The sequence below is a fragment of the Canis lupus genome, chromosome 24, assembly GCF_011100685.1.
Source record: "Canis lupus familiaris isolate Mischka breed German Shepherd chromosome 24, alternate assembly UU_Cfam_GSD_1.0, whole genome shotgun sequence".
NCBI classification, from domain to species: domain Eukaryota; kingdom Metazoa; phylum Chordata; class Mammalia; order Carnivora; family Canidae; genus Canis; species Canis lupus.
In genome coordinates, this window is record NC_049245.1 from 15,232,652 (window position 1) to 15,244,184 (window position 11,533).

At 35.1% G+C, this 11,533-nt stretch overlaps 1 long non-coding RNA gene across 2 annotated transcripts in view; it reads left to right on the forward strand.

Moving 5' to 3' along the window:
* LOC106557669 overlaps positions 1-3,979 on the forward strand; it is a 228,826-nt gene extending 224,847 nt beyond the window's left edge. For both annotated transcript variants that reach the window (XR_005377612.1, XR_005377626.1), the window contains 2 exons: positions 1,851-1,962; positions 2,547-3,979. This is a non-coding gene — a long non-coding RNA (uncharacterized LOC106557669). The remainder of the gene's footprint in view (positions 1-1,850; positions 1,963-2,546) is intronic.
* Positions 3,980-11,533: the final 7,554 nt, after the last annotated feature.

An 11,533-nucleotide genomic window follows, 5' to 3' on the forward strand; every position in this document is an offset into this window, starting at 1 on the left:
AGCAGATGTTCCTTAAGCAGAGATTTGAAATGTGCTTGTGAATTTGGGCTTGCTCTGTAGCTCTCTGTTTTCTGCTATAAGAATAATGTATTTTAGTTTTCTGATTTGGACAAGGAGGATGAGACAGTTGGAGCAGACCTGTACTCAGCCTATAGTTCCGAGCCAAGGCCAGTCAAACATAGTCTACAAAGGCAGATCCCATGCTGGTCTAAAAAAATGGAAATAGAATATTAGTATTTACTGCTGTAAGCCACTGAGTTTTGTGTGTTTTGTTATGCAGCATTATTGAGAAAATAGCACACTAATAAGACTAGTCATAAACTAATACTATTTTACTTTTAGGCACTTCTACATGTAGGTAGGTACTGTAACATATGATATTTCATCAAAGCCTTACCACAATCCCATAAATCAGATGCTTCTTATATCCTATTTTATACATTTGAAAGCTGAGACACAGAGAGGTAAAGAGACCTTCAAAACAAGGCTTGACTCCAATCTGTATGTTTCTAAAGCTCATATTTTATATTGCTTCATTCATCTAGATGTAGCCAAATGTACCTGCCATACTCCCTGGTACCTAGTAAGTACTCAGTAGATACCAATTCACTTAATTTCCCTTTTCCTTTCTTCAGTTTTATTTACCAAGTTAAATGAAAGTATTTTATTGAAACAGGGCAACTAAAACCTTATGTGGAAATAGGAGGAGGTATCAGGCCTGGTCTCTTCTGACAGGGTTCTTGTAGTATGGTAGTGGGGGCAAAATAAGGTAATGTAGACATAGAAGTTATTACCTAATCACATTTTTAATTAATAGATTGACATAGTGATTGAAATAGTGTTTTAAACCACATGTAATTAATTTAAAAACTGAGTTTTTCAGTTGATAACTACATTAAAGGGTGAAAGAAAGAAGTTATGCTGTACTGATCAAAGTAGGCTTAATCTCTTAATGTTATCCCACCTCTCCTTAAATTGAAGATTAAGAGTTGACATGGGATCGAGCCCCATGTCCGGCTCTATACTCAGCATGGAGTCCGCTTGGGACTCTTGGACTCTCTCTCCTTCTCCCTCTGCCTCTTCCCCAACCCCTGCTCTCTCTTTCTCTCTGAAATAAATAAATAAATATTTTTAAAAAAGAAAGACAAACAGAATTATAGTCATTTACAAAGAGGGCTGAGGGAATTAATTATTGATGTCAAGAGGGCATGTCTACTGTAATACTGAATTAGGATCAGGAACAAGTTAAAGAATAAAAGAGAAATAAATTTAATGGAAAAGACAAGGAACAAGAACAGGATAGAGATCTGTCTTGTTTAGTTGGCTATTTCTACTTTTCCTTGAATCCTTGAAGTATTCAGTCAGCCAGAATTTTTATCACAAATATTTTATAAAACATTTATCACACACATTTCACAAATATTAATGCAAATATTTTAGATATTTATCACATAGCTTTTTATGGGCTTAAATAAGCTATTTGAGTAATTGCTGAAATAGTAGCATTACATAATCAGGTATATCAAAAATGGTAGCATTACATAATCAGGGATAGTAAATCATCTCAAAAATTTTCCCCTGTTCCATTTAATTCAAAGCTGGTTTTCTTTCCCTTGCTCCATTACCTGTTTTGGGAGAGAAGCTGGAGATGAGAAGGTTGTTACAAGCTTATATCTCGACGAAACAGATATAATTCTGACACTAACTTCGGCTTTATTATTGGAATTGAACTCAACAAAACTCTCTTTGTTCTTTCTCTGTTACATCACACATATAAAAATATGTAATGGTAAAAATATTCTGAAGTCAAATTTAAACATTTATATTAACTGACTTTTTGTATTACATAGGATTCTGATTCCACATGCCTAATCATATCTGAAATGAGAGTCACACGAAGATACCAATTTCCCCCAAAGGCCTAGAGAACCTGCTGCAGTCCTGCAACATGATTTAGAATAGGTGAGAGGAATTAGAAATTCAGCTTAGTTGCTATATATCAAGGTCTTCATGTTAAAACAAATGGGGCTAATAAAATTTACCTTTTAAAAATGGGAAATTAAATTAAAAATTGTAAGTACTGAAGATAATGGAGGCATTCAATAGATACTAGTGTCCCTCATCTGTCTTTGCATCTATCATTTACCTATGTGTCTATCTTTAAAATTGTAGATTGATAACCAACCTTAATTTACTTGACTAGATATTGGCATTCAACATGCCTGCCTTGGAGAAAATATAGCAAAGGAATATAGACTTTTGTTTGGACATTCTGAGATTGATATGGGCTACGTGATGTTTATACTTATTGGGTGAAGGTATTTAATCTCACTGGCTTAATTTTCTCATCTATGAGATAATGATTATAATAGTTCTTACCTCTTGGGGTTATTATGAAAAATAAATGAGCTAATACTTATTGTAGTACTTAGAATAGTGATTGGCATAGACCAAACAGCCAATAAGTATTAGTTATCCATTGTAATCATTTTGTTTCCATAGTCCTCTACATGATTACTCAGTTTTGACTTTTATCTTATTTCCAGATAAAAATGGGAAGAAGAAACCCTGGCGATCTGCACATGTGTGTATAAACAGAACTAAAGTAACTTAAAGAAAATCTTATAGTGTGCCTAAAATGATCAACAGTTCCTAAATTCTGAAATTTAAAATCAGTTCTTAGTAGTTCCTTAATTTAGTTAAGACCTTTTAGGCCTTAGGTTTTCAGATAGGGTAACCAAAGATTGTCGATAGTAAATAGTGCTTTCAGAAGATATCATCTATTAACAATAAAGCTGAGAGCATAGATTTGTTTTCCATTATTTTTACGTAATATTACTTGTCAATGACCTGAGCTATATTTGAACTGGCATTCTTGAAAAGAAAGACTCCCTTTACAAATCCCTTAAGTTCTAATGCAGTCATTTTAATTCACAACAGGCTAGAAACTTGTATAATTGTTCTCAGCTCAATACAATCTTTAACAGCTTTTGATTTACATATTGAACAGCTGTTTTGAATAAGAAGTTGTCTATCATGGATCCTTTTGTCATCTGTCCAAGGAATGTGTTTATAAATGGTTCCAATTAGAGTAATGAAGGATTCATGTGAGAATAATGATCAATAGCTAACCTTAGGAACAATATAAGTCAAAGACAGATGTAAACTGTGACAGGGCATAACAGTGTCAAGTTATCTATGGGGAATGTGCACAATTGCTCCTGGAAAACAAATGAAAAGTTTCAAGTCTTTGACTATTGGACAGAGTTTGATTCCATGACACAGAAGCATTTAGATTCTGTGTTAAATAAATCATTGACCCACACATGACCGAGACTATGCAGATTAATGTGAACAACAGCAGCCAGGGAAAAGGCAGTTCAGAGGCCAGCCAGATCAGGTCTTTATTGTGATTATGGACTGCACCCCCCATTAACCTTCAGGAACAGATGTCCATTGCCGTAAGAATGAGCCACGTTGATAGTGAAGTTTCTGTGCAAACACATTTTAGACTATGTTAGACACATCTGGTCAAGGGCTTTGTAATAGCTTTATTTATTTCTTGCCTGAACTGGAACGTCAGAAGCATGTACTCCACATTAAGCCAAGAGTTCCCTTTGTTCCACACGGCTGCCACAGCTGGAACTTTTTGTTGGTTGACACAGCCAGATCTTCTGTAGAGACCATTATATTCCTTGGCGTATTTCAGTGAGTTTGCATCTTTTAATCCATCTCAGCAAGCAGTGGGGAATTTGTAAGGGCCATGCGCAGGACTTCCTATTAAAACTACACAGGGACACCAGCTGGGAATGCAAAATTGATAGCATCTAGGTGGCCTACTACCAAGTTGGCCTTAGTAGGATGAGCTCTTTGCCATAGCACTATTCATTTAGATCATTTAGGTTTGAAAAAAAAAAAAAACCATCAAAACAGAAGTGGTTTCTCATTCTTATGTATTGAGGTTGCTCACAGATTATATCTCTAGCCAAATTAAAAGAACAAAAGAAATTTTGCTGCAGACTATAAGATCTGTGTATGATGCACAGTTTCATGAGGGTTACTGAAAAAACATCTGGCCTACAAAAGTTGAAGAAGAGGAGACCAGTTAAAACTAGGTTCTGCCTAGATTCCTAATGTAATTAAGGCTGGCTGTTTTTCCTCTTTAACCACATCAGTTGAAAGCCAAATCTCAATGTTCTATAGCCTTGAGGAGTAATAAGTTAAAGGGAGGTAGGGGGTGCTGAAAAACACAAGTAGATATTCCCAAATGTGCACCTAGAATAATCTCTAAACACATGCTGAATTGATTGTATCTGGCCTAGTTCAGATAAGTTCACTGCCTGCTTCTAGTTTTCAGGAACACACTGTCACAAACATGAGAGTAGCTCAACTCCAGCCATGGAGCACTCACACTCATTTTGCCTTTGTCATATCCTTTCCACTCACTTGACCCCCAATTCAGAAGAGAAGCTGCCCTAGCCTTTCCAATTGACAATCCAATGGTACTCTCATGGGTTTTTCTCTTCTTAGTGACTTACTGAACCAGTGATTAAGCTCTAATTTCTTGGCTTAGTGTTGGTGTAAATTATATTTCTGATAAAAACTGACCTTTAGGACACTGTCCTATAAACCTTCTCTACCAAAAGTGTCTTGGGGAAAAATATCCTCCAAGGTCTGCTCTGTCCTCATGAGATTTCTTGAATGATTGAGAAAGCCCCCAAACATTCTTTCCATTGATATTGCTAGAGCATCCTACTGTGAAGCAGATGCATAAAGAATTACGTTTCATTATGGTCATGCACATGTGTCTAACACTTTGTTCAATATAGATAAAACTATAAAACTCCCTTCTAATAAAGAGAACAGTCACAACATAGAAAGAAAGTGTTCAGTAATTCACAGCAAGAACCACTAGAGAGGAAACCTAGATAGATGGAACTAATGTGAATATGTATGTATCAAAGAACAGAATATGCATAATAAACAAGCAGTTCTGAAATTTTAACACATTAAAGTAACTTTGATCTCATAATAAGCAACACAGTAAAGTTGGTACATGAGGAGAGAACACAAATTCTGAAAATACAAAATCTAGATTCAATCCCAATTCAGCTACACAAGTTAAATGAATTTGAAGAATGTATTTCAGAAATCATATATAAGTCCTATGAACATCAGTTTAAGTGTCAATTGGCCTAAGTAAGCATTTTGTATACCAACTGCTAGTGTTGTGCCATTGTATTCTATTGTTCAGAAGCAAATTACTCAAGAGAAGGGGATTCTACTAGTTTGTGAATACCAGGAGAATGGGATCACTGGACACCATCATACAGGCTGCTTATCACAGCAATCTCATGGAAATGTCACAGATTTTAGAGTTAGATTTCCTAACTTCTACTTCCTGGTCCACTACTTCTTAGATATTTGACTTTGGATAAACTTATTGCTCTCATTGTGTCTCAGTTCCCTCATTTATAAATCGGGATATTACTTCTTTATAATAAATACTACCAAATTAATCTCATTTCTTTCCTAAGTAAAATATTAGCCAGTTTATATGTAGAGTTTATATATAAATAAACAAATATATATGTAGTTAGATAGGTAGATAGATGAACAGATATACAGACGGAACTTTTATTTCAGTAAGTTATTTGACCAGGAATTCTTTAATACCTTTGAGGACAAGAAGAAAAGTGGGAATTCAGGATTGTCTAATAGAACAAGGCTCGCTTGAAAAAAAGGCTTCTAATGCTATTATAAAGGGATATATTCCTGTATCTTTCCTATGCAACAAATTTCTAAACCTCTTAAATAAATTAAATTAAATTAAATTAAATGATGGGATTATTAAGTTTTTGCACAAAACTAGAAGAATAGCTAATTGTTTGGATGATAAATTTAAGACTCCACATGATATTAACAGATATGACTGATGTGTCTAGCTAAATAAGATACTATTTAGCAAAGACAAAATTAAACTCCCTGTTTAATGTCAACTAATACATTACAAAAATATAGAACTGCACAGGTCTTCTGTCATGGCTCATCTTTGTAAAATAGAAAGCTGTAACATCAAGACAGTATGGTACTGCACAAAAACAGACATATAGATCAATGGAAGAGAATAGAGAACCCGAATGGACCCTCAGCTCTATGGTCAACTCATCTTCAACAAAGCAGGAAAGAATATCCAATGGAAAAAAAAAAAACAATCTCTTCAACAAATGCTGCTGGGAAAATTGGACAGCCATATTCAGAAAAGTGAAACTGGATGATTTCCTCACAACATACACAAAAACACACTCAAAATGGATGAAATATCTAAATGTGCGAGAAGAATCCATCAAAATCCTAGAGAAGAACACAGGCAGCTACTTCTGTGACCTCGGCCACAGCAACTTCTTGCTAGACACATCTCCAAAGGCAAGGGAAACAAAGACAAAAGTGAATTACTGGGACTTCCACAAGATAAAAAGCTTTTGTGAAGTAAAGGAAATAGTTGACAAAAATCAAAAGACACATAGCAGAGTGATAGAAGGTATTTGCAAATGTCTTATCAGATAAAGAGCTAGTATCCAAAATCTATAAAGAACTTATCAAACTCAACACCCAAGGAACAAATAATCCAATCAAGAAATGGGCAGAAGACATGAACAGACATTTCTCCAAGGAGGACCTATGAATGGCCAACCGAAAAAATGCTCAACATCATTTGCCATCAGGGAAATACAAATCACAATCACAATGAGATACCACTTCACACCAGTCAGACTGGCTAAAATTAACAAGTCAGGAAAGGACAGATATTGGCAAAGATTCAGAGAAAGAGAAACCATCTTACATTGTTGGTGGGAATGAAAGCTGGTGCAACCACTCTGGAAAACAGTATAGTGGTTTCTCAAAAAGTTGAAAATAGAGCTACCCTACAACCAGCAATTGCACTACTGGATATTTACTCCAAAGAACAAATGTAGTGACTGATGGGGCACCTACACCTCAATGTTTATAGCAGCAATATCGACGATAACCTAACTATGGGAAGAGCCCAGATGTCCAAGGACGGATGAAGATGTGGTGTATGTGTGTGTGTACACACACACACACACACACATACATATATATATAATGGAATACTACTCAGCCAAAAAATGAAATGTTATCATTTGCAAAGACATGGATAGAACTAGAGGGTATTATGCTAAGCAAAATAACTGAGTCCGAGAAAGACATTTATCATACAATCCCACTCATATGGGGAATTTAAGAAAAAACAAGGGATCATTGGGGAAGAGAGGAAAAAATAAAACAAGTTGAAATCAGAAAGAGATACAAATCATAAAAGACTCTTGATCACAGGAGACAGAGGGTTGATGCAGGGGAGGGGGTGGGGGAATGGGGTAACTAGGTAATGGACATTCAGGAGGGCATGTGATGTGATGTAATGAGCATTGGGTGTCACATAAGACTGATGAATCACTGACGTCTACCTCTGAAACCAATAATACAGTGTATGTTAATTAATTAAATTTATATATATGTGTATGTATATATTGTATATACACATATACATATACTGTGTGTATATATACATATACACACATACACAAAAACAGACTCAAATGGATATATATTTATATGTGTGTGTGTGTATATATATATATATATATATATATATTTTTTTTTTTTTTTTTTTTTTTGGTATTACCACCACTAGTGTTTACCTTCATTAGCTTAGAGTTGACTGTGCTAGGGGTGCCTGGGTGGCACAGTGGGTTAAGCATCCAACTCTCAGTTTCAGATTAGGTCATGGCCATAGCATCGTGAGATTGAGCCCCACATTGGGCTCTGTACTCAGCTGGGAGTCTGCTAAAGGATGTATACCTTTCCCTCTGCTCCTGCCCCTGCTTGTGCTGTCTCCTTAAAAATAAATAAATAAATCTTTAAAACAAAAAAGAAAATCACATCATGAAAAGAAATACCAATATGTGTTTGAGTAGCCAATAAAAGTATATCCTGTGTTCTCTTTGATTTAATACTACCAAAACCCTAGGAAGAATACATAGGTCAGATATTTGAGGACCGTAAAAGATAAGTAATAGCACACAGATTTAGCAAGAAGATCATAATTTAAAGTACCACCAAGCTTGAAGATTAATGTTTTATTTTTTTCTTTCCAGTCTTCCCACTGTTTGACCATACAAGAGCAAAATAAACTCAAAAAAAGAAGGAAATAATAATTAAAAAATACAAGATTACTGAAATTTTAAAACAAACCAATGAAAAAAACAGGAAAAAAGATCAAAGAAATCAAAAGCTGGCCTTTTGAAAAAATAAATAAAATGGATGTGTTTCTGGCAAGAATGATAACAGAAACAGAATATAAATTACTCACAAATTAGTACTGAAATAAAGAATATCACTATAGATACCCATTGACTTAAAAAAGATAAAAGTAATGCTATGAACAGTTCTATATACATAATTTGAGAACTTATATGAAATGAACCAACTCCTCAAAAACCACAATTGTTCACAATTTAGGATGAAATAGATAACATGAATAATCTTAAAACTATTAAAGATATTTACTTAGTCCTTATTTTACAGCCCTAATAAGGAAGTCTCTAGGCCCAAATGGTGTTACTGGTGAATTCTATAAAAATTTTAGAAATATTTCCAATTCTAGATAGACTTCTCTAGAAATAGAAAGTGAAGGAATAGTCACCAACTCATTTTATGAGGCTCACATTACTCTAATACCAAAATCAGACAAAGGCAATTTAAAAAGTATACACCTTCCCTAGACAAAAGCCAATTTTAGACTATTCATTTCTCAATTGGAGTTGAGAGATTGATAACTGAAGGAAGATGGAACTATAGTAAAGACACTATGCTTCAGGAAATGGGAAAGTGTGCTTTTAAAATTGGAAGTAGTTGTTCCAAAGAAAGAGGTATCTTCATCAAAATTAATACCAGCCTTCATTTTTTTCAGGATTTGGGTCATAGAACAGGTAATTCAGCATGAAGTTCACAGCTGTCTACAGTGAACTGGAATTTGAAAATGGAAGGTTAAATGAATGTCTCACTCATTTTCAGGAGAAATTGTATCAGTCAAGATGCGGGGGGTGGGGGTGGCTGCCTGGGCATAAAGACAACAGGAAAGGATCCAGGAGCCAGATTGGACCCAAGGTTTTATAAACAGCCTGGTAATGAGACCGCTAATATATTAATTTGATTCTAGGTTATGTAAAGAGGAGTATGCCAAGAAATATTGGAAGTATGTTTCCACTTCTCGCCACAGTGATCAGGTTCTTATTGGTATATTAAAGACTAATTTTTTTCTTGCAACTAGAAAGGATTTGGGGGAATTTTTTTTATGTATTAGGCAAGCTTATATAAATGATCAAAGTTTATCAGGCAAATATTTCCGGTAAATAGACTAGCTAAGAAATTGGTATAGCCAATCAAGAAGGGAAATGTTTTTTTGAGTCAATGAAAGATTATAAACTGCTTTTCTCTAGTTTAGCAAAGACAAAGAAGAATATGCTTAAAGGAAACAAATAATGACAGCTTAATATAGGAAAAAATTGACAATGAAAACTGAGGGAGGCAGAGGATATGAATTTTCTCCTAATGGATATTTAATTAGGCAAGAACCAAATGATTCTGAGGATTTCCTCTAAATCTAGGTTTCTAATGGGAGATGGAAATGAAAAATTTTTGATCTCTGCATCTGAAACTGTTCGCTGTTCTTTATTACTGTTTATTCCTTAATTAAATCCTTATGTACTACCACTCCTGGCAGATCTTTCAGTTTCACCCACCCATCCTTTCCTTTCCCTCCTATGATAGAATGAGTATTTAATGATTCCAATTTCTCATAATTTCATGTACTCTCTTCTCCCCCACCCCTCCAACTTGTCCATGAGTCACAATACTTCCTAGCTCTTTTCCCTGAAGAGAAGCTTATTTCCCCCACGCCTTGATTCTGAATGCAGCCCTGTGATTAGTTGTGTCCAATAGGATGTTAGCAGGTGTGATGTTTGCAGAGAATTACAAAACAGCATGTACATTTCTGCTTCTTCTCTTGTCCTTATACAACTGTCATGAGAACACGCCTGAGCTAGTCTACTAGAGGATGAGAGATATGGAGCAAAACTGTATCATACATTACACTCCAGCCAAGTCCATACTAGATCAGTCAATAGCCAGCCAACACCCAAGCATATGAACCAACACAGCCAAGATCAACAGGCTGCCTAACTAATCTGCAAGTAGCTAGGTGCCTCTTTGGAGGGAAACCTTGTTAATTTAGTGTTATTCCTCTCTGTCTTCCTCCCTGATGCAAGATCCTATTTACTGGATGGCTTGTATTGTGTCAATGTTGAGTATTTAACTGGTCATTTGAAGTCCTCTCTCTATTGCCACTTTCCATAATGTAGTTTATCACACTCATCTTTGGTAGTCACCTATTCATAATGCTTTTTTGCCAAGATGTTCTCAACTTCAAGAAATAATGCAAATCACTTTACCATCTCTTTGTCCACAATGTAAAGATACTTTAGGTGGGTTGTCATTCATCTTCTGGCATGAGAAACATTTTCATCTTTTCCCACACCTCTCTGAGACATCAGAAGACCAGAGTGTGAGACTGAGAGCAACTTCATTATATACTAGCTATACCTGTCTTGTTTCCATTTCTACTCTATGGATCATTCTGGCACAGAGGACATTTCTATGGTACTTCCTATTGCTGTAATCTCAGGATTACAAGCCTACTCTTGATTTGGGAACAAGCTTTTTCTGCCCTTGGAAGGCCCTCATTTCTGTCCAGACTTTCTGTTCATTAGCCCTTGATCTAGAAGTTAGTCAGAAGGTAGACTCTCTAATTCCATCTTAAGAACTCACTCATGCTTAAGTTCTTCTCTTTATGAAATTCACTCTCACTCCAACCAAATGAACTTTTATTTACTAGTCAGGGGAAGCACAGACTTTTTATCAATTGTCTCATGCAACAAATATATCTAAGTTGACATACTGACTCATACTCTTAACAGGTTTCTCAACTGCTTTAAGCCTTACTTTTCTCATCCATAAGGTATGCATAAAATATTATCTGATACTTAATGGTTGTTGTGAAATAATGAGATAGTGTGTTTAATGTTGCCCAATGATGAAATACGCAGTGAACAATAATTTCAATATTATGGCTATACTACCTTTATAAAATCAATTGGAAACATTTTTGTATGCTAAGGAATATGTTTGATAATTGGAAGAAGAGTCAGATGACATAGGGTATTTGGGAAAGACACATTTTCACAATTTTTATTCCACTTATTTCCCTATTCAATTTTTCAACAGCATCTTTACTCAATTTTTGGTTTCTTATCTGGACAATGTGTATTGTGTTTCCTTCTGAGAGGATGCAAAAAAAAATAGAATTTTAACGAATAACCACCAGGAATTAAAAACAAGAATTACCAAAAACAAACGAAATGTGAACTCCCTTAAGGGAATCCTTCATACC